The following is a 23,486-nucleotide window of genomic DNA, read 5'->3' on the forward strand; positions in this document are numbered from 1 at the left end:
CCTGGATTCAAACGGGTCTGAGACCAGATAAATCACTGGCCATCAGAGAATGTGTGGCAGTAAATCCCCTTGTTGTTTATGCTAGTTTGAGTGGAGTCTCATCACTTGCAACCAAGGGACAGACCTCAGTTCAAATCCCAGCTCTGCCGTCCATGGATTCTGTGATCTTGGGAACTCACTCAGCTCACTTTGCTCATCTGCAGAATGGGAATAATAATAGCCCTGTGCCTTGTGGGGCTGGTGGGGGGGTGAGTGTGCATGCCCCGACCATTCTGTGACATGGCCAGGTGTTCGGAGCAGTGCTGGTCCCCTTCCCTCCGTTCTGCACTGGGAGGCCTGGAGGACACTGCCTCGTGGCAGGAGGTGCAGACGGCGCTGTCAGGAGGAGGTGTGGGGAACCCTCGGGAACCCCACGAGCTCTGAGGCTGCTCTCGGGTCCTGCCTCTTGCACTGTCTCTCCCCGCTTCCTCTGTTTCCCCGTCTCCCCTTGGTCACCAGTCCCCGCTCCATGCTCTAAAGAACATGCCAGAATGCCTGTCCAGCCCTGTGAGAAGCAAAGGAAATGAGTTGAGAGGAAGTAGAGCTTTTCTGACCAGAGGAGGAACAAAAGTGTCTGTAGGGACAGGCGGCTTCTATGGCACAACCCTAACTCCTCACCAAGATGAGGACACACAGGCTTCCAGTGACCTTGGGAAGCCAGAGAAGACACGTCACTTCGTAGCATCTCAGAGACTCCTGCCCTCGGTTCATAGCCTAATCTAGTTCTTTGCAAGACCACAGTGGCAAGAACTGTGGGTCCATTGCTTGCTTCTCTGCTCCCAGCATCTTCTCAAGTTACTGGCATTTCACGGGTCCTTAACAGACATCTGGTAAAAGAAAGGAAGAAAATGTTGGGGCACCTGGGTGGCCCAGCATCTGACTCTTGGTTGCAGCTCGGGTCATGATCCCAGGGTCGTAGATCGAGCCCTGCGTCAGGCTCCACACTCAGCATGGAGTCTGCTTGTGATTCTCCCTCTCCCTCTGCCCCTCCGCCCTGCTTGCGAGCTCGCTCTCGCTCTCTCTCAAAAAAAAAGAAAGAAAGAAAGAAAATGCCAGTGGCCCCGGTTGCAAAGTGGCAGCCAGGAGGCTGCGGCATCAGGGGACAATCTGACTTGGCCCTTACCGTGCTTTTCCGTGGCTGTTGATGTTGTTTAAGAACACTAGCCAAAATTTTATAATTGAGAAATGCCACATGAACATCTTTATTTCTGACTTCGCTTTCAAAAAAAAAACAGCATATGTGGGATTTCCAGAGAGAGTCTTGGGGATCAGCAAGGCAGGTGAACTTAGCTGCGTTCAGATTCCCAGACCATAGCAGCATCCCTGCTAACCATATGCTCCATTTGGGGCGAATTTGGATCATTGTGTAGTGCTTGCAGAATATTATAAACTGCCAACAGATGCCAGCTCCCGGCCACATTGACCATTTGTGCTTCCTTCTCTGAGAGTCACGGGGTGAAAAGAAATGATAGTAAAGAAGCTCAGAGCGGCACCTGGGTGGCTCAGTCGGTTAAGCCTCTGACTCTCGGTTTTGGCTCAGGTCGTGATCTCGGGGTCCTGGGATCGAGCCCCGTGTCGGGCTCTACGCTCAGCGTGGAGTCTGCTTCTCCCTCTCCCTCTGCTCCTTTCCCTGTTCTCTCTCTCTCTCTCTCAAACAAATAAAATCTTAAAAAAAAAAAAAAAAAAAGAAGCCAGAGAACATTTCTCAGCCTCACTGCATCAGGAAAGTGCTGCCTTAAACATTAGCCTAGCAGCGGACAGGGTTTCACACCCTTAAGGGTGAGCCAGATAAATTGGAGAGGCCAGAGGACACACACACACACACACGCACACACACACATGCATGCACATGCACACACACACACAACAGAACAACTGATCCATTGGGCAAGAGTTGAAGGAATAGGAGCAGTCTTGCTCGAACAAGAGTTCTGTGATAGAAGTATGTTACGTGGAAGGCCCGCCGTGCTGTGGAAGACAGATGGGAAGTTCAAGGAATCACAGGTACCGTCATCAAAAAAAGGAAGTGAGCTGTTTTAGAAAGTCCCTGGAGTGGCTGAAATAACCACTTACCTGGGTTTTTGTTGTTTTTGGCTTGAGGATAAAATAGAAGATGCTAGCTGGACGTCCCTTCTGTTGAGATTAGCCGTTAATCACTCCCCTCCTCACTTCCTGGTTCTCAACTGAATTTAGTGGAAATGAAAATGTAATTTCTACTTGTGTTCTGCTCAAGCTAGATTGCAGAGTGCATCTTGAACCTAAGATCAAAATTAGGCGTTCTACAGCTACTCGTCACTCCTTAACCCTGACGTAGGGGCCAGCCTGCAGGAGAAATTGGGGCACCCACCCAGCCGGCCACAGGGAGGAACTACACCTGCCTCACTCTCTTCTGGGTCTGGTAGAGAAAAGCCAGAGGGTTCTAGCCAGGCCTCTAGAAACCAGAACAGGTGGGTCCTGCCCCACGTGGGACAAGGGCTCCAATTCGAGGCAAGTCAGAGACAGAGAAGGAAGGAGAAATGGGGTCAAGAAAGAAGCTGAGCCATACTTTACCCAAATGTCACCATATAACTGTTACTTCAGACATCTGATACAGAGTGCTTCTTGTGTGTCAGGGACCCTTCTAGGAACTTCACATGATCTGATTTATCTCACTGTACTATTTTATTTAATCCTTGCAACAACCCTATGGAGTGTTACTATTATCATCTCTGTTTTATGTATAAGAAACCCTACTAGTGTGCCTAAGACCCTACTAGTAAGTGGTTGAGCTGAGCTTCAAACCCAGGTCTGTCTGACTCCAAATTGGAGCTCCTGCCAAGACCGAAGAAGCGGAAGCTTCATTCACTAAGCTTTTCCAAGAGGATGCAAGTTTTGGCAGGAGTCTCCGTGGCCCCAGGCACAGGACTCCGTAACAGAAGGAGATTCACATCCACATCTTCTCCCTGGATCCTAAGGACAGGCCCAGCAGTATCACCCTCCATGGCAGGCTCTGGGTCCAATGGATTTGGGTCAAACCTCCGCCATCTCCAAGCTGGATGATCTCGGGTAACTCCGCCAGCCTTAGTTCTTCCATATGTAAAACAGAGGGAAAAACCATCTGCTGTCCATTTTACCCCCTGTGAAAAGTTAGGCAGTGTCCGATCCCACCTAGACATTGGCCTTGACCATCATTCCTGCTGCTGGAGGCATCTTCAGCTCTAACCGTTGTGCTTCTGTCACTCTTACACGATGCACTGCCGCCACCCGACCCCCGGCTTCTGCCCTGCCACTGAAGGTTTGGTGAGCGGTGGCTTGGCAGAGGAAAGTCTGCTTGCCTCGTTCCCTGAAGCTTCCAGTGCAGGGAGAATCCTCGAAAGGCCCTTGGAGGGGGGGGGGGGGGGGGTTGTTGGCAGAAGTAACGAAAACCCCAGGAAGAACAGAGTGTTTGAACTTGGGGCTCTTGCCCTCACATCTCACTTCCTACGAGAGTGGCCTCAGTGTATGTCCCTGTGGATTCCCTTTGGTCCTGGATTTTTACCAGAGATGCTCCTCTACTGGGGATAGAGTGGGGGCCTTCCCCAGAGGAGCATCACCTGCCTCACCTGGTAGGTCAGGAACAGATGAGGTCTTGGGAGCGGCGCGGAAGGTCTGACGCACAGGGACTGGGTACCGGACGCCAAAAGGCTGGGAGCAGGAGATTTCAGCAGACTCTCCCAGACCCAGCCGAGCTCTCTGTGAGGGTCAGGTCTTGAGAGATCAGCTAGCTGCCTTCTCGTAACTCGTGTGGGAGCCCAGGCTCCCTTCCACCCTAAGACTGAGAGCTAACTGTGCATCCTTTTCAGGGTACAGTTAGCATGTAGATTATCTTCTAAGCAAAGGAGCTCTCAAGGCTCATTTGCTTCTCCCTCAAACACCTCTCCAGGCCACCACAGATCCCATTTGATAGCTCAAGTTAGCTGCACAATTAAACCCAAAGCAGCCTGTTTATGAATATGAGATGCCAAGTTTCCCCGCAAAACATAGCAAAGTAACAGATGCTTTAGAGCAATAAACAAACTGAAATAGAGCTTTTCTTTGCTCTCCCTGATACTAATAGGCAGAAGACCTTTCTTGGCAAGGATAACTTGGGGAGGGGTGCTATAAGGTAAGGGGGTACCCACATTACTCCATTGGACACGGGGCCTGGATGATCCCCCCTTTGGAGATCCACGTTTGGCCCTGACCTTGGTGGGTGGGGGTCCCTTGTATGTGGCCCAGGGCCGGCGCCAGCCTCCTGCAGGAGCGACAGAGGCCCCACTCCTGGTGAGCCCGGGTGCATCTGGAGACTCATGGGAAGGTGAACCAGATGGAGATGGGATTTCTCCCTGCGTCCCCCCGGCCGCACACCCTTGGGCAGGAAAGCTCTCGCACAGCATAAAGTAGTGGGCCCGGTGCAGGTGCATCCACACCGCCTAGAAAGTGGCTTCTGTTTTCATGGATTTAAAAACAAAACAAACTCAAGAACCCAAGGAGACCTTGTCCCCCCTCTTCTGTGCTGCTTCATAACCTCACATTGTAAAGCTGTCCCCGTGTGATCGTTGATTCCACTTTGGGATTCTGAGCCACAGACTTCATCAGAGTCCCTAGCATTTCTGAGCATTTGTTTTGGTGCGTGCCTGGTGGCCTCCCACACCCATCCCCCAGGGGCCACTTCAGAACTTCTGGGTTGCTTGAGGTCTTCTGCCGCACTTTACCGCCCTTCAGCAGGTGACCTTGCTCCCTCCCAGCCTCCCATCTCCCGCCCACCTGTTTCCACGCACGTGTGCACCTCGAGCAGCCCCTGTCTGGTCATCACCCGCACACACTGCAGGCTGTGGTTCAGCAGAAGCACGCGTGGCCTCGGGAGGGCAGTCATAGTGCTGGCGAGTTCTCAGCCCCGGAGACCGCACTCCATCAATAACAGACGGAGGCTCAGTGGATAGATACTCCAGCATTCTTGTTCTTCCACTGGGACGACTCTGGGGTGTGTTCCATACCATCTGCCAGAGCTTCCAGCAGGATCGCACTGCAGTTGCCCACAGTGGTAGCTGGCTTGATAACACTTCTATTGTTGGCCTTTCTGTCCTTACCTCCTTTTCCTGTTCTCTGGTGTCTCCTAATATCACCTTCCAGTAAGTTGATATCACCTTATTGCATTCAGTGTCGCCTTCCTTGCACTCAAATCCTTGTCTCTGTGACACTTCTTGGGGGGAAATCAAACCTAGACATTCCCTAATGCCATCACGGGTCTTTCTCATTCAGAGCTGACCAGCTGACCCGTGCTCTTACACTCCTTTCTCTCTGAGACCACCCATCATCTCATGATCTTATAAACACAAGGGCTACTTTTTAAAGAAAACTTCTTTGGCTTGTTTACAGCATTAGACACTACTGACCACCTTGCTCCTTCTAGAAACTCTATTATCCCTTGTCTTCCACTTCACCAGAGAGTTAGTTAAAATATAGACGGAGCCAGATTAATACTGGCTGGACTGAGATGGAAGTTGATGCATCTCTTACTTTACCAGTGTGGGGAGGCAGTCCAGGGCCAGCACGAGGCGGCTCTGTTCCACACCATCAACCCAGGGACCCACACCCCTTCTGCCTTGTTGCTCCTCTATCCCTGGAGTATTGTTCTTACCCCCAAAGTCCAGGGTGGCTCAGCAGGAAGCAAGGTGCAGGCATGGGTGTAGGGGTGCAGTGGGGGTACACATCACATCTGCTTGCATCTGGTTGGTTTAGATGCAGTGGCCACACTGAGCTTCAAGGAAGGCTGTGAAGTGTAGTCCTCCCCTTGGCGGGTGCGTGTGCAGCTAACACGAGAGGCTCTAGTACTGCGGGGACAGGGGGTAATAGGCTCTAGGGGGCAAACAGCAGTCACATGTTTCTGGTTCTCCTCTCTTCTCATCCCGTTCTTCAGAGTCCTCCGCCCGGTCTCCTTCCTGTGTCAGCCCATCAAGCTCTTGTGCTTCCCGTGGTTCTCTCACCGCTCATAGTCTGTTTCTGGAGGAGCTTCTCCAGCTGCACCCCCTCAGATCCAACCTTCCAGTTCTCTCCTGCTCTCTTGGCTTGGGTTCCCCAGTGCCGACCGTAAATGATCTCCTCAGCATCCCAAACTCAGTCATGCAAAACCTGAGCTGATGAGCTCCTCTGCCTGCCCCTTACCCTATTGATCCTCTCATATTCCCTACCTTGGCGAGTGTCAGTTTTCCTCCCTTGACCCTTTGAGTCAAAAGCTGGAGAGTTACCGTAGACTAGACTTTCCACACACACACCTCATGCTCCCTCTCCGACCACACGGTGACTTCAAGCCTTTGTCATTCCTACTGTATTAAGAAAGCTTGCGCACATGTCTCCTTCCCTCCAACGTCTGCCCCTTCCACACTGCCATCGGGGGTTGCATTTTGGACGTCTTGAGCCATCATCACGCTCTACATATGATTTTTTTGGTCTACATGGTGGTTTTCTAAAAGTCATTAGATGTCAGCATCTAAATATCGAGCTATTCAGCATGAAACTCACGTTTCCATATCAAGCCTGCATGGCAGCAATTCCTGCAGCTGAGGAGTAGCTGCCTTATTGAGGTGGGACATAGGCTCTCCAGTTCCCCAAGAACCAACTCAATGGGCTTCTTATATATGTCATCTGTCTGGCCCCTGTAGGCATTTTTGGGCCCCATTCTGAAGTATGAGTCTGGCTGTGGTACAGTCGTCCTGTCACTCCCACAATGGCTACCCATCAACTACCACATGAAGGTCAGACTCCAAAGGATGCCATGAAAGGCACCCCTGTGTTTGACCCCTACCTGAATTTTCTATCCACTGCCTCATACTCACCTTTCATTCTTGCCACCCTGAGCTTTCTTGCCCTAGAATGCCGCATGCTTGCTAACACACTCTGCTTGCATTTGATGCTTTCCCTTCCCTTGCCCATTGGGCACATTCTTACTTTTCTAGTTCCACATCTTTCTGAGAAGTCTTCTCACTCTTGTACGTTCTGGAGTAGACTCACAGGTCACCTCCTCACTTGCCCTCATTGTATGTTCAGTGCATGTTCCCCTTCAGCATTTCTCCTTGTTCTGTAGCTATTCGTCTCCTCGGCTAGATTATGAGCCCTTCATTCAGGCCAAATATTTGCTCTCAGCACCAAGGACAGCGCCTGGCACCAGCAACTGAGCTTCTCAATGACTGTTGCAGGAAGGAGTTGAAACTCTAATAACCATTGCATCATGAAAATCGAGATCAACCTATCTTACCTATCTTCCCTTACACTCTAGACACACATAGATGTGTTTACCTGAAATACAATACAAAGACAATATACAAATATGAAACCGTCACAAAATACAAGTAACAATAACACGAATAGAAAAACCTGGAGATACACATGCTCACAGGCATTTCTGAAAATAGACAAAGGAGGAAGTGCAGAGAACAATGAAAGCTTCTGACTTAAAAATCTGGGTGATAAATTTACAACCAAAATCAAACATAGTGACAATGATAACAAGTAGAAAAGGGAGGCTGAGCAGAACATTATTACATTGTTTGTATGCAGGGCACTGCACTAATATTTTATATACATTTTATTTAATCCTCACAGAAGCCCTGTAAGAAATTATATTTGTCAGGGTTCTCCAGAGAAACAGAACCAATAGGATATATATAGATTATATATAAGAGGAGATTTATTATAGGAATTGGCTCACGCGGTTATGGAGGATGAGAAGTTCCACAATCTGCTGTCTGCAAAATGGAGAACCAGGGAAGCTGGTGATAAATTCAGTCCGAGTCTGAAGGCCTGAGAACCAGGAGCCCCAAGGTCGGAAGGCAGGAAAACCTGGACCTCCCAGCTCAAGAACAGAAAGTGAATTGACTCTTCCTTTGCCTTTTTATTCCAAATCAGATAATGCGGATCTCTTTACTCAGGATTTACTCTGTATTCAAGTGCTAATCTCCTCCAGAAGCACCCTCACAGACACCCCCAGAAATACTGTTTAACCAGCTAGTCGGGCCTCCCACACCCCAGGCAAACTGACACATAAAACTACGCATCTCAGAAGTATACTACTTTCTCCATTTCGTATGTGTGGAAACTGAGTCTGAGAGCTGTTGTGACTTGCTCCGCGTACCTCGACCTCAAAGTAGGAGACACTGGACCGCCACCCAGGCCCGAGGGTTTACTACATTGAAACATTCTCCTTGGGGTCATGCTTTACACATTCAGCAGGTTTTTTGGTTTTTGTTTTGTTTTGTTTTTACCACAACTAAGGAGGTGGGGTTCAGAACTGGGATTTGAGAATTGCCTATAACCTTTTCCTGGGAAATAATGGACTTTTAAAAAATTAATTTTTAATTCCTGTGTAGTTAACATACAGTGTTATGTTAGTTTCAGGTGTACCATATAGTGATTCAACACTTCCATACATCATCCCGTGCTCATCTCAGCAAAAGCCTTCCTTAATCCCCCTCATCTGTTTCACCCATCCCCCCACCCGCCTCCCCTCTGGTCACCATCAGTTTGTTCTCTGTAGTTAAGAGTCTGTTTCTTGGGTGTTGAAAAATCTGTTTCTTGGTTTGTGTCTCTTTTTCCTTTGCTCATTTGTTTTGTTTCTCAAATTCCACGTATGAGTGAAATCATGTGGTATTTGTCTCTGACTGATTTCACTTAGCGGTATACTCTCTAGCTCCATCCATGTTTCTGCAAATGGCAAGATTTTATTCTTTTTATGGCTAATATTCTATTATATATATGTAGCACATCTTCTTTATCCATTCATCTATTGATTGACACTTGGGCTGCTTCCATAATATGGCTATTGTAAATAATGCTGCTATAAACATAGGGGTGCATGTGTCCCTTTGAGTTAGTGTTTTTGTATTTTGGGGGGGTAGATACCCAGGAGTGCAATTGCTGGATAAGAGGGTAGTTCTATTTTTAACATTTTTTTTTTTTTTTAGGATTTTATTTATTTATTTGACAGAGACACAGCGAGAGAGGGAACACAAGCAGGGGGAGTGGGAGAGGGAGAAGCAGGCTTCCCGCGGAGTAGGGAGCCTGATGTGGGGCTCGATCCCAGGACCCTGGGATCATGCCCTGAGCCGAAGGCAGCTGCTTAACTGACTGAGCCACCCAGGCGCCCCTATTTTTAACTTTTTGAGGCACCTCCATACCATCTTCCATAGTGGCTGCACCAGTTTGCATTCCCACCAGCAGTGCAGGAGAGTTTTTTCTCCGCATCCTTGCCAACACTTCCTGTTTCTTGAATTTTTGATTCTAGTCATTCTGACAGGTGTGAGGTGTGGTATCTCATTGTAGTTTTGATTTGCATTTCCCTGATGATAAGGGATGATGAGCATCTTTTCATGGGTCTGTTGGCCATCTGTATGTCTTCTTTGGAGAAATGTCTGTTCATGTCTTCTGCCCATTTTTATTTTATTTTTTAAGATTTTATTTATTTATTTGATAGATAGAGGGAGCCAGAGAGCACAAGCAGAGGGAAGGGGCAGAGGGAGAAGCAGGCTTCCCGCTGAGCAGGGAGCCCAGTGCATTGTTTTTTGGGTGTTGAGTTGTGTCATTTCTTTTTTTCTTTTTTTTTTAATATGGGGGGGCAGGGCAGAGGGAGAGAGAATCTTAAGTAGGTTCCATGCCCAGTGTGGAGCCCTACATGGGGCTCTATCTCACAACCCTGAGATCATGACCTGAGCTGAAATCAAGAGTCAGACACTTAATGGACTGAGCCACCCAGGGGCCTCTATCATATCTTTATGTATTTTGGACACTAACCTTTTATCAGATATGTCATTTGCAAATATCTTCTCCCATTCAGTAGGTCGCTTTTTAGTTTTATTGATTGTTTCCTTTGCTGTGCAGAAGCTTTTTATTTTGATGAAGTCCCAAGAGTTTATTTTTGCTTTTATTTCCCTTGCCTCAGAAGACATACCTAGAGAAATGTTGCTAGAGCCAATGTCAGAGAAACTACTGCTGTGCTCTCTTCTAGGATTTTCATGGTTTCACGTCTCACATTGAGGCCTTTTATCCGTTCTGAGTTTATCTTTGTGTGTACAGTGTAAGAAAGTGGTCAGTTTCATTCTTCTGCGTGTCCCTGTCCAGTTTTCCCCACACCATTTGTTGAAGAGACTTTTTCCCATTGCATATTCTCTCCTGCTTCATTGAAGATTAATTGACCATATAATTGTGGGTTTATTTCTGGGTTTTCTGTTCTATTCTGTTGATCTGTGTGTCTGTTTTTGTGCCATTACCATACTGTTTTGATTACTGTAGATTTGTAATATAACTTGGAGTCCGGAATTGCGATGCCTCCAGCTTTGCTTTGCTTTTTCAAGAGGACTTTGGCTATTCAGAGTCTTTTGTGGTTCCATACAAATTTTAGGATTGTTTGTTCTAGTTCTGTGAAAAATGCTGGTGGTATTTTGATAGGGATTGCATTAATTGTATAGGTTGTTTTGGGTAGTATAGACATTTTAACAATATTCTTTCAGGAAAAAAAAAAAATTTGTTCTTCCAATCCATGAGCATGGAATGTCTTTCCATTTCTTTGTGTCCTCTTCAATTTCTTTCATCAGTGTTTTATAGTTTTCAGAGTACAGGTCTTTCACCTCTTTGGTTAGGTGTATTCATAGGCATATTATTATTTTTAGTGCAATTGTAAATGGGATTGTTAATTTCTCTTTCTCCTGCTTCAGTGTTGGTGTACAGAAATGCAACAGATTTCTGTAGATTGATTTTGTAGCCTGTGATTTTACTGAATTTGTTTATCAGTTCTAACAGTTTTTTGGTGGAATCTTTTGGGTTTTCTCTATATAGTATCATGTCATCTGCAAATAGTCAAAGTTTTACTTCTCCCTTACCAATTTGGATGCCTTTTATTTCTTTTTGTTGTCGGATTGCTATGGCTAGGACTTCCAGAATTAGGTTGAATAGACCTGGTGAGAGTGCACGTCCTTGTCTTGTTCCTAACCTTAGGGGAAAGGCTCTCAGTTGGAAAATGATGGACTTTTGGCAAAAATATTTCTTTAAAAATAAAACAGACCCAAGAACTGCCTTTGGAGCAATGACTATTTTTAGGTTTGATTTGAAGGTATAGCAGTTACATAGTGGCTGCCTTCTTCCATTTCAAGATTCTTGGTATTTAAGGAAAAACCCATGTCTCCCTCGAGACAATCTTGTACAATCAGAAAGGGAAACAAAAAACTTCTGACATCTCTCCTTTGACCTCCTTACTAATCAGAAAATTACTTTTCTAATAAGTGTGTAGAGTAAATAATAATTAATCACATTTATATGACAGCCATCCCTTGAATAATGTTGATATATGAGAGATCCCATTAGATAATCACAATAATAACCAGACTTTGGGGTTTTCTTTTTTTTTTTTTTTTTTTAGATTTTATTTATTTTGATAGAGAGCACAAGGAGGGGGAGCGACAGGCAGAGGGAGAGGGAGAAGCAGGCCTCCTGCGGAGCAGGGAGCCCGATGCAGGGCTCGATCCCAGGACCCCGGGATCATGACCCGAGCCGAAGGCAGACACCCAACTGACCGAGCCACCCAAGTGCCCTCAGACTTTGGGGTTTTCTAAAGGGATTTTCTTCTTAAAGGAGCATCGCTGTATTTTTTATCCCTTTAAACCATTGAACTGTTTGTATTTTTGTTTTTTTGTTGAAGTATAGTGGACACACAGTATTACATTAGTTTCAGGAAATGGCTTTGATTATAATGGAATCATACCTTTAAACGGTTTTCCTTACTTTTTGTCTTGGAGATACTTAATAAGCAAATCTCATTTATAAGCTTAACACAGAGGACAATATGGTTGTTCTTTGCAACTATTTTTCCTGGTCATTTACAGGGTTCCCTAAAGAGAGTGCAGCTACGTACATCCTACATCTTTCTACGCAAAGATGTATGTACATCATACATCTTTCTCTCCATTGCACTCATGAGGACATTATCCTCCCTTTGGATCTTCTTTGGAAAAGCACATAGGTCTGTTTGTTTTGTTAACGTTTTTTTGAGGCCTTGCCGAGCACCACTGATATAATGTATACATTTAATTCTTAGCCATCTTTACCCTTAACTATTAGAATAATCCTATGAGGTAAGCACCATAATTGGCCCCATTTCACAGATGAGAAGAATGAGGCTTACAGAGGGTCAAGTAACTTACCAGTGACTTCTCAGTTAAGGGGTGATCAATTAGAAGTCATATCAGACAGACTCCAGAGCCTGTGGGGTTTAACTGCTAAGTTAGTGTGCCTTCCTAATTTTCAAGAGCTATCACACTGACCTCTGGCATGAGAAATTCCTTCCAGTAGGTTAAGTAAAAGTTGGATTTTGTTTTCTGTTCAACTCCCCAGGCATTCAGCATCTTGCTGGAGGCGCTAGTGGGTAGAAGAAATCGCTTGTGTTTAACAGAAAAGGGCCAGGGTTTGCTGACATGTTTAGTTAATCCACAAGGAGATTGCCGATGAGGATTCTGGTTAATTAGTTGTGGAATTTTAAAAACGAGCAGATGTGCCATGGTAAAATGCATTTTACTTCCCAAACCCTGGGGGAAAGCACTGGGTATGTTCTGTGGCTGTGTGTACTTACATATCTTGATTGAACATTCAACAGCATGTTTTGCAAGACTCAGGTATCCTGGCTTTGTTCCAACATGGATAATTAGATTCTGCTCCAGCTCTCCTTCCAGTCTCAGACAGGTACAAGATTAATCATAATAACAACAACTAACAAGCGCCTACTATGCACCAGCCAACACATTAGGAAATTTCCATACATCATCAATCCTTCCCACGATTCTGCAGACTAACTTTTATTTTCTCCCCCTTTAATGGGGAAACTGAGAGAGGTTAGTGACTTGCCCGAGGCTGCACATGAGTGAGTGGCAAAATAGAGATTCAAACTTAGACAAGGCTGGCCCCAAAGCCTGTATTTTTCCTCTTTTGCATTCTTCATTTGAAAAAAACAATGCATTCGAGGGGTGCCTGGGTGGCTCAGTCAACGTTAAGCGTCTGACTCAATTTCGTCTCAGGTCCTGATTTCAGGGTCATGGGATGGAGCCCCACATCGGGCTCTGCACTAGGCGTGGAGCCTACTGAGGATGCTCTCTCTCCCTCTCCTTCTGCCCCTCCTGCTTGCACATGCGCACTCTCTCTCTTTAAAGAAAAGAAAAAAAAATGCATTTGACAAAAAAAAGTCAAAGGATACAAAAAGGATATGTCATGGAAAATGAGTTTCCTCCCAACTGTTAGCCCTCTCGTTTTCCTTCCTGGAGGCCCACCCTGATATTATTCTGTATCATCCAGTATATTCTATGCATCTACACCTTATTTTCTTTTTGAAGTTGCTATTATAAGTTATTTGGCTAAAATGGACTATTTCTCTATACTGAATTTTCCTATTTAAAATTCGTAAATTTTAAATGCTTTGGGAGCAAAGTGTGGAAGGGTTTTGTACGAATATCAAGCAAAGAACAGGCTATTCTACACATCTTTCAGGAAAAGTCATCACGAACAGCAGGTCATCTATTTTTACATATGGTTAGGAGAGGTAGAGGATACCAGAATATCATGGGGTGACTGTGTCCTTCTTTTTGATATCCGAGTATACACACTTGCACACAGAGACCAGCTATCATGTGTATGTAGTGTTTTCTGACTTCTTTTTTTCCCCATGTCTTATTTTCTGAAACATTATTTATAATCACAGCATAACATTACCTAAATGCATATACATTTAGGTTGTTTCTAGTATTACCTTTTACCACTTTAAGCGGATGTTGCGCATCCTTCAAATACGTATCTGCCTGCAAATATCTTCACATTTCAACATGATAAATTCTAATGAGTGCCTTCCATAAAATGTAAACTTATTTGCAAAACCTAGCAGGTTTCTGTGCACCGTGGATAACACTAAATAATTCTCAATTTTGTGATAGGTCAAAATGCTGTCTTTGGATTTAATTTGTGTTTCTTTGATACCTGATGAATTTTAATATCTTTCCAATTTTATATTTTATATCTTCTTTCAGGAATTGTGTCTTTTCCTAAGTTTTCTGGTGGGCTATTTCCTTACTGATTTGTTACAGATATTAAATATTTATCTATTATGTAGAGCAGAGTTTGTTCCTTTGCATTTTATTTCCCCTTATGATGATTTTTTTTTTTTTTTGTCTCCCAAAACTTTAAAATTTTTATGTGGTTATATGAAAGCCTTTTGCTTTGCTTTCTTCCTTTGGTATTATGAGTATAAAGCCTTCACAGTTCTCAAGAATATATACATACTTATTGATATTTTAATTGCTTACTCCACTGTTTTCTTTTTCACTTTGAATTACTTCATTCATTTTGAATTCACATTGGTGTAGGTGTGAATGAGGAAATTTGATTCCACTTTTTTTCCCAGACGATTTGCTAATTGCCCCCAACAAAGTCCCAATGGGCCAATTTACCAGCTGACTTAAAATGCCACCTTTACCATGTGCTTTTTATGTAGTTGTGCTTATTTCTGATTTCGGATTCTGCCCATCCATTTGCCTCTTCCCAAACCAGAACCACACTGTTTTAATTACTACAGCTTCATAATATATATTGTGTGACATTGTAGTTTCCTGCCCATGATTCTTCCTTCCAGCATGATGCATTAGCTCTTACCTTTAATTTATTCATCCAAAAGAAACTTTGTAATTGTCATGTCAAATTCAATTTTTTAAATCCTCTTGGGATTTAGATTGCTATTACGTTTGATTTATAGATTAATTTGAAAAGAATGGATGTCTTTCTAATGTTATGACTTCCCATCTCTCCATTTATTAAAGTTTTAATTGAACTGTCTATAAATTATAGAACAATATTAAATATTAATTGTGTTAGCAGGCATCTTTGTCTTGCCTAACTTTAATGAGACTCGGAGCCTGTGGGTTACCAGCACGGAGTCACTAGAATCAAAATGCTTGGGTTTATAGCCTGGCTTTACCAGTCAGTACCTTGGGTCTTCGGGCGGGTTACTTCTCTGTGCCAAATTTCTTTACATGAATAATCAGGCTAATACAAATACCTACCTGGTGATACTGTGATGAGGTTTAAATGAGACAATACATGTGAAAGTACTTCGAGCCGTGCCTGCCCCATGGCTCTCAGTAAATGTTAGCTGTTGGTATTATTTCCTTCAATATGCTGGTGCCTGTGGGTTGGAGGTGGATGTTCTTTTTTCATGTTAAAGAGGCAGCCTTCCTGGTTTCTTAAGATTTTTTTTTTTTTTTTCTTGATTAGTAATGGATGTTGAATTTACTAAGTGCCTTTCCAGGATCTGTTGAGATGATCATTTTTTCTCTTCTGACCTATTTCTGCACTGAATTATGATTTCGTATTAGATGTAATGATAATGGATCTCAATGGGACGTGACAGCTTTTCTTTTAATAAATTATGCTTTGGTAGATACTACTTGAAATCTTGGCTGGTCAGGGAGCTTGTGCTTGTCAGCCTAAGGTAGGTGGGCCTGCCTGTCGGCATTCTGGCAGGCGTCTCGGCCCAGTCCACTGTGCGGGTGTCCGGGGGCTGCCTGGCTCAGCAGCTCCAAAGCATAATCTCCCCTTCTCTGCCCTGACAGGAGCAGGGCAGTGGCCTGGGTTGGGCCGAGGGTTGGGGGCAAGCTCTGCAATGTAGCTGCTGCTTGTAGAGATCTATAGGACCCTGACTGTTGACTATACGTTCGCCTGTGCTGCTCACCCCACCAGGCTCCCTGGTGGCTCCGGTTCCAGAATCCACTTTCTTTTTATTAGTGACCCCCCTCCCCTCCCTGAGCCACTTATGGCTCTCTCTTCCAATACCCTCACACGTCGGCCTCCCTTCTTCCAAAAATATGTCTCTCTTCATTGTCTGCCACCAGCTCCTTACCTTTTCTTTCACTATGTAGACTTTATATTTTTTATCCATTCATTATCAATTTAGTGGTGACCCGAGAGGGAGTGGAGATGAACGCTGTGTTTGATCCACCATGTTAGATGGAAGTTCTACTGGGACTTGGGCCCTTTAATTGATATTAAATGATCCACTTTGTCTCATTTAATGTCTTTGCCTTGGATTCTACTTTTTCTGGTATTAATATCATGACTCCAGCTCTCTTTTAGACTGGCATTTTCCTGATGTATCTGAACCTCTCCATTTTCATATGAAATGTTTCTGTCCTTGTGTCCTGGGGTGGTCTTGTAAACACAAAAATGACTAGGTTTTATTTTAGAATGAGAAATCTTTATTGTCATTTTTAAAAATTAGGGTGTTTAGCCTATTTTCAGTAATTTTTAATATTACCACAATCATTCCTACTCGTACACTTCTGTCATCTTGCTCTACAATTTTGGCTCTTTTTTCCCCTGGCTTTCCTTTCCCGTCTCCTTTGTTATATGAGCTGCATTTTCTTTGCTTCTTTATTTTCCAGTGTTTTGGAAGATACATGTCCTGTTTTGAATTGTTCATTACACTCTGCTCCAATAGAGAAAATGAGTAGGCAGTGCCCTTTGGGAAAGAGTCTCATACTTTCACACACTCTGCCACCCTCCCCTTCTTCCTCTGTCACCAACTTCTTTACTAATTTAATCTGGGATATTGGGTTTGATTTATCAAATCACTAATTTTTAACTATTGTTGATTAATTTTTTCAATTTCTTAAAGGAAAATCATGATATCAGAAGCAGAATTTGTTGGTTATCTGGACTTCCTACTTGTTTGATCCCAGTCATTGCCCTTTTATGCACAACTTTCCCATTCTCGAATTCTTTGTCACCATCACATAGGTCATTGCTTTCATTTTCAAGGAACTTTTTGGAGAAAGAGGTGGAATGCTTTTAAAGCTATTGCACATCTTGTGATGCTTTTCTTTTGCCTTCACAAGCAAATTGGCTAAGTACTGAAAGTCACAATTTTTTTTTTTTCTGCAAAGCTCTATAGATGATAATCCGTGGTTTTCTAGCATTTCATGCTGTTGCAAAGTCCTTGTCTGGCTTGAATTTGTAGAAAACCCGTTTTGTTTGCTTTAGCCATTTTGGGTACCTATAATACTTAAAGAACTTTTGCAGTCTTTGTATAATTTAAAATGTTTGTCCTGATGTGTGTTTGTATAGATAGATGATGGGTGTGTGGGTGGATGGATGGGTGGGTGGGTGGATGGAAAGATGGATGGGTGGATGGATGATGGATGGGTGGATGGATGATTGATGGGTGGGTGGATGGATGGATGGATGATGGGTGGGTGGGTGGATGGATGGATGGGGAGATGGAGAGATGGATGGATGGGTAGGTGGATGGATGATGGATGGATGGATGGATAGATAGATTCCTGGATGTGGGTTTTATTTCGTTAGGACAAAGCTGGCCTTTGATCTGCCCCCATAGCCATCTTTTATCTCATAAATATCTCTTTAATGAAATCTTGGCCCATCACTCTGTCCAATTTGTTCCAGATTTCCTCTTCAATAACACTGCAGACTGTGCATTGCCTATGACAATTCTGTCTTCCACATCGCCTCCTCCCTCATCAGTTCAGTCTTGTGGACCCTTCCTTGAGAAGCCCAAGATCAGACTCAAGTGTATTCTGATTTTAATTTTCTGTGTCACTAATTCTGCTCTTTCTTGCTACCAGTGTCATTTGCTGATACATTTTTAGCTTCTCTGCAGTACCATCTTACCTCATCCATACCCAGTTTTTTCTTACCCTGTTGTCTTTTCCTGTCTTCCTTCGTCTTTTCACACAAGCCTATACCCACCTCTTGACCTTGTGCTCAAATGTCCCCTCCAGGGTTTCTCTGGCCACTCAATTCCCTTGTTATGCTTGCTCTCCTTTTCCTTCACACCACATTGTAATTCTGCATTTATTTGTCATCTCTCCCACCAGATTAGAGGCTTCATGCTACATCTGTCTTATTTAGAGCCATGCCTCAGCGTCTAGTGCAATGGCTAGCAAACAGTAGGCACTTAATAATTGTTTGTCGAATGAGTATAGGTCCACATCACTCTGGCTTGGATTCCCTTCGGCCCTGCCAGCATTGCTTTGAGCCAGAGGTTCCCAGACTTCAGTCATCGAAGGATCTCCTTTCTTCCGTATTCATGTGCCATTTGTACTATTATTTACTGAACGTTCGTCTTTAGATCAGTTCACATTTTCTGCGTTCGCCGCATAGTTAAGCCTCACCCTCAGCAATGAAATCTGTGAAATGAAGGTGATTCCTAGTTCCAGTTTTCTAAAATACATTAAAATGAACACATAACTGTAACACATGTAAGCTCTGTCCATGAATTGCTTGCACGTGACGAATGAGCAGTGACTGCACCTGGGGAAGCCCTTTCTATAGAAGAGCTTGGCCTGCTGGGTTTCCTCAAGGAGCTCAGGTCTTCTTGATCTGGGTGCTGATTCCCTCCCGTGTTCTCCATTTGAGCCGGCGTGAGTCATTGGTTTTTGGCTGCCTGTAACAGGATGGCACAGGGACGAGGACCAGAGATACCACAGTCAGCAGGGACGACACCATCCTTTCCTGATGGGGTTTGCAGACCGACTGGGGAGAAAGGCATTAGATACACAACCAGATAAGCAAGATGATGACAGATCCTGCTTAGAGCTTTGTAGGAAATAAACCACGGGGTGTAGAGAGTGATATCCAAGAGTGGTGACAGGTAAACAGAGACCGGAGGAGAAAAGGACTGAGCCATGGGAAGACCAGGGAAAGTGTCCCAGGCAGGAAGAAGAGCAAAGGCCTGGAGACAGGAAAAGGTAGGACTGGACAAGATAAGGGCGTCTGCTAGCTCATTGTGCTGGGGCATTCTGAATGCTTTCCAGATCTGAAATGCCAGAGCTGGACTGTCTATACACCATAGCCTGGACAAGAATCCAGGTCTGTATAGTTTGGGCAGGCCTTGGACCGTGCACAAGTATTACTGACTCAATAATCATACATGTGGCGTTGGGCACAGCAGAGGCCTGGATGATATGTGAGCAGCAGACTGACTTCCCAGCAGCCCTGTCCACAGTTTTCCTTACTCCCTGCATGATCAGAAAGCCAGCCCCCGCTAACCCTTTGCAACCATGGAGCTTAATGTATTCTGGAACACTTGTGTGTGTGGGAGGCAAGATGGAAAGGACTCCTGTCTGGGGCTAATTTCTCCCTGCATGGGAGGGGAGCATTGCAGAGGGGCAGGCCTCGGGGCCGGGTAGGGGGAGAGGGGGGGTTCATTCCAACAGCTGCAGTTGGATCACCTCCCACGAGGGGGCACTGTGATGCTGCAAGAAGTGGGGCAGGCTTGCAGCTCCGCCCTGCAAAACTTAGTAGCCTCAGGGACTCTGGAGTGTGCGACTGTAAAGCTTGGTGTTAAAAAATAACGTAAACTCACTGATTCACCCGATTATCAGCTGGAGAGTTTGCAGATGCCTGGGGAGCATTCAGAACTGGGAGGGCCTGACAGGTCCTTAGAATGGACCCAGGCACAGGTGGAGGGTGGAACCTCCATGGCCGCTACAGGCAGGGAACACTGGAAGGTGGAGATGGAGACACTGGCTTCAGAGGCCACTGGGCTGACACCTGCAGCCTCAGCCTGGGGTTGGTCATGGTGGAAAACCCTATGTGTTTGGCAGCAGGATAGTGAGGACATTCCATCCGAACGGCTTCTCTCTAGAGTATGACGTGAGCTCGGCAGCAGACGGGCAGGCGAGGGCAGGCTCCGATCACTGGCAGAGGGTAGAGAAGGTCTGAACTCGTTGTCGCGCAGAGTGGGAGAGTGGGAGAGCGGCTCGGCCAGAGGAACGCGGCGGAAGTGCCCACTGGGCCGAGGCCCCCTTGTGTTGGGGCAGTCGGACATTTGTAGAGCAGCCAATCTGCCGGCTTCACCTGCCCTTCAGGGGTGCTCTGGCCTCCCCCCTCTTCCTCTCTCTACTTTCACAGAGATTGTCTTTGAGAGACTGTGAGGGGGTGAAGATCCCCTAAGCCACCACTTGGTACCATCACTGGTAGCCTTGGTCCCCCTTGGTGGCCCCCAGGTGCTGGTGCCCCTGGGGAGGGTCCCATGAGAGCGAGCTGGCTCGGAACGGACACTAGAAGCTGGTGCCTCACTCGAGCAAAGTGCCGAGCTGCTCCCTGCAGCTCTGACCATGGACAAGGAAGCCGTGCCCGCTCCCAAGCTGGCTGGGGCCAGCGTCAGAGGAGACTGGGTGGGAGGTTACCAGCTGGATTTGCTTATGGACTAGATGTGGGAGCTGCTGGGGCAACTGGTGGATAGTGGGATCATTAACTGAGGCACGAGGAGGGAAATGGGAAGTGGAGGGAAAATCTCTTAAATATATATGGAGAAGACCAAAAGATGTTCCCAAAGCCAGGACAAAACACATTTCTCACGAAGTAGGGAGTGGGTGCCTCTGATACCACGGGGAAGTGTGACAAGCCCAGGACAGAGCCGGGATTGCTGTTTGGGAGTGTCCTCAGGGAGCGCCGCTGCACAGGGTGACGGGGTGGGTGGCAGATGGGACACGTCAGGGATGCATGTGAGGAGGGCGGGTGGAGCCACTGAGCTTTATTTCAAGAACTTGGGGGAGAAAAGGAGATAATAGGACTGTGGCAGGAGAGGGTGAAGGGACCGGTGATTAGCTTTTTAAAAATCAAAAAGACTTGAACTCTACAGCATGGTGACTACAGTTAATCATATGGTATATTTGAAAGTTGCTAAGAGACTAGATCTTAGAAGTTCTCATCAGGGGAAAAAAATGTCACTGTAGTGATGGTTGCTACCTAGACTTATTGTGGTGATCGTTCGGCGGTATATACATATAGCGGATCACGTTGCACACTTGAAACTAATGTTATATGTCAGTTACATCTCAATAAAAACTAAATAAATAAAAAGAAGAAGAGCTAATTCCACTGAATGCAGTGAACGTTTGCTGGGTACGCGCCTTGTGCGCCTATCACCAGGACTCCTGTAAGACCTTACTACTCCAACGGTGGTCCGTGTACCAGCAGGTCAGCCTCGCTGCAGAGCTGGTCAGAAATGCAGAGTCTCAGGCCCCCTCCCTAGACTTACCCAGTCAGAATCTGCATCCCAGCAAGCCACCCCCTGCCCAGAGAGGTTCAGATGCACATTAAAGTGTGAAAAGCACTGATTTAAGGGGCCCACCCCCAGGGAAAAGGGAGGGTAGGCTTCCGTGTGGGGAAGGAGCTAAGCCCAGACTGAGAAAGAAGGAATCCAGAGTTACCCCCAAAGAGCAGCCCGAGAGTGTCCCCATGGTCAGGCCACGCTAGCCACAGATAGTGCCTGAGAGACTGAGGTCCAGCTGCCTGGAAACTAACTGAGCTGTCTGCGGAGCAGCAGAAACTATTCATCCAACACCCACGGTCACCCTCCCTCTCTTCTGAGCCAAGCGTCTTGAGAGGGGGGCTGAACATCCTGGGCCTCCCAGTGCCTGCTTCCCACCCACACCTCGGCTCCTCCAAACACGCTTCCTCCCCCTCACTCCACGGAACTGGAGTCATCTTCTTCCAAAACAGTTCTCAATGGAGACTTTTTAACATCCCTTTTTTTTATTAGCTAGTGTTTTTTTTTTTTTTCTTTAACTACAAAGAATACATAGTTATGGCAAAGAAAAATCCACTGAGCGCAGAAAGGGAAAGGTAGAAATCAAGTCTCGCTCTGTCCTTCTGGGACCTCCAGAGTTCCCTGCGTTCAGCCAGTGGACAGGAGTGACAGTGAGGAGGACGCCCGTACTCTGTGAGCAGCTTGGCTGGAGGTTGACACCACGCCTCTAACCGCCCCCCCCCATCCGGGGCAGGCACCAGGCACAGCGCCCCACGCGCGCACAGCTGGCTGGGCAGCTGCCGTTGACAAACAGGAGCAGGCGTCTGGTCGGGCCTCCCCATCTCTGCCCCAGATGCCGCCGCAGACACCCAGGCACCCAGGCCTTCACCCGCCTGGACAGATAAACTCCCAGAAGTGGCATTGCTGGATTTAAGGGTGCATTTTCCATTTGGGGACGTGATCTCTTATTGCCGTCCTGCGCCCACTGACACCCCTGCCCGCGTCGGAGAGTGCTGAGTTCAGCACACTGTGGCCAGCAGTAACTGTCAGCATTTTTGGAAAATATATTTTCCCGGTGTTAAAGGTGGATATTATCTCATCATGGTTTTAATCTGCATTTCTTTAACTTTGCGAGAGATGGAGTATCTTTTTCATGTATTTATTTTATTTTTTTAAAGATATTTATTTACTTATTTGACAGAGAGAGATACAGCGAGAGAGGGAACACAAGCAGGGGGAGAGGGAGAGAAGCAGGCTTCCCACAGAGCAGGGCTCAATCCCAGGACCCCGGGATCATGACCTGAGCCAAAGGCAGACACTTAATGACTGAGCCACCTAGGTGCCCCTTCACGTATTTATTTTAATCAAGCTCTTTTACTATTCACTCTTCACATGGCCTGTGTGCCTTCCTTCTACCGGCTGGTTCTCTCTTTCTTACTAATTTGCAAAAACTCTGAAACAAGTCACCCCTTCGTTTCTCAGGCTCACATGCCGCAAATATGTTTCCAAGGGGTCATTTTCCCTCTATTCAATTTATGGTTCTTTTTTTCTCCATCTCGGAGACTTCCAATTTTCCCAGAGTCTAACTTTTCAGTTTCTTCCTTCATGATTTTTGTCTCATGCTTAGAAAGGCTGTCCTCGTGCCAAGATTAATTTTACATTCTCACGTTTCCTTCTAGTGCTAGAGTCACACTTGAATCCCGATTCTGTGACTTGCGGTGGCTTTAGCGATGACGTGTGTTCTCAGTGCCCCAGTTTCCTCCGCTCGCAGGCAGGAATTAGCGAGGCTGGCGGCCTCCTGGAGTTCATGTGGAGATCGAGGGAGGCAGCTCTCCCACAGAGCAGGCCCCGGGCCAGTGTGCAACAGGCGTGAGCTTATGTCCAGGGCACCGGGGACCACATCCCTGTCGGCTCGGGCTGCTGTCACAACACTACCACGGGGGCCGGGGGGTCTTCAACAACAGGCATTTACTTCTCTCACTGCTGGAGGCTGGAAGTGCAACATCAGATTGCCGGCCCATCTGGTTCAGGGTGAGAGGTCTCTTCCTCGTTTGCAGACAGCCGCCTTCCTGCCGGGTCATCTGTCTTGCTTCTCTCCTTAGGATAGCACTAAGTCCATCAGTGAGTGCTTGACTCTCATGACCTCATTACCTCCTACAGCCCCTGCCTCCAAAGATAGTCACATGGGGGGTGGGGGGCGGGTAGGGCTTCCAAGTATGAACTTGAAGGAGGATATAAACATTCAGCCCTTAGCAGACCATGCATACGGCCAATGCATGCTGCACGTTTATTGCTTTCTTTAAAAAAAAAAATCTAGAATGTGATGATTTCATATATGTATACATCGTGAAATGATTGCCACAATCAAGTTAATTAA

The 23,486-nt window shown here is 46.0% G+C and overlaps 1 protein-coding gene across 1 annotated transcript in view; it reads left to right on the top strand.

Annotated features, from left to right (window-relative positions):
* Window positions 1-23,486, top strand: part of HS3ST2 (heparan sulfate-glucosamine 3-sulfotransferase 2) — a 93,682-nt gene that overhangs the window by 53,489 nt on the left and 16,707 nt on the right. The window lies entirely within an intron of this gene.

This window comes from Phoca vitulina, unplaced genomic scaffold, assembly GCF_004348235.1.
Source record: "Phoca vitulina isolate PV1807 unplaced genomic scaffold, GSC_HSeal_1.0 scaffold90, whole genome shotgun sequence".
NCBI classification, from domain to species: Eukaryota; Metazoa; Chordata; class Mammalia; order Carnivora; family Phocidae; genus Phoca; species Phoca vitulina.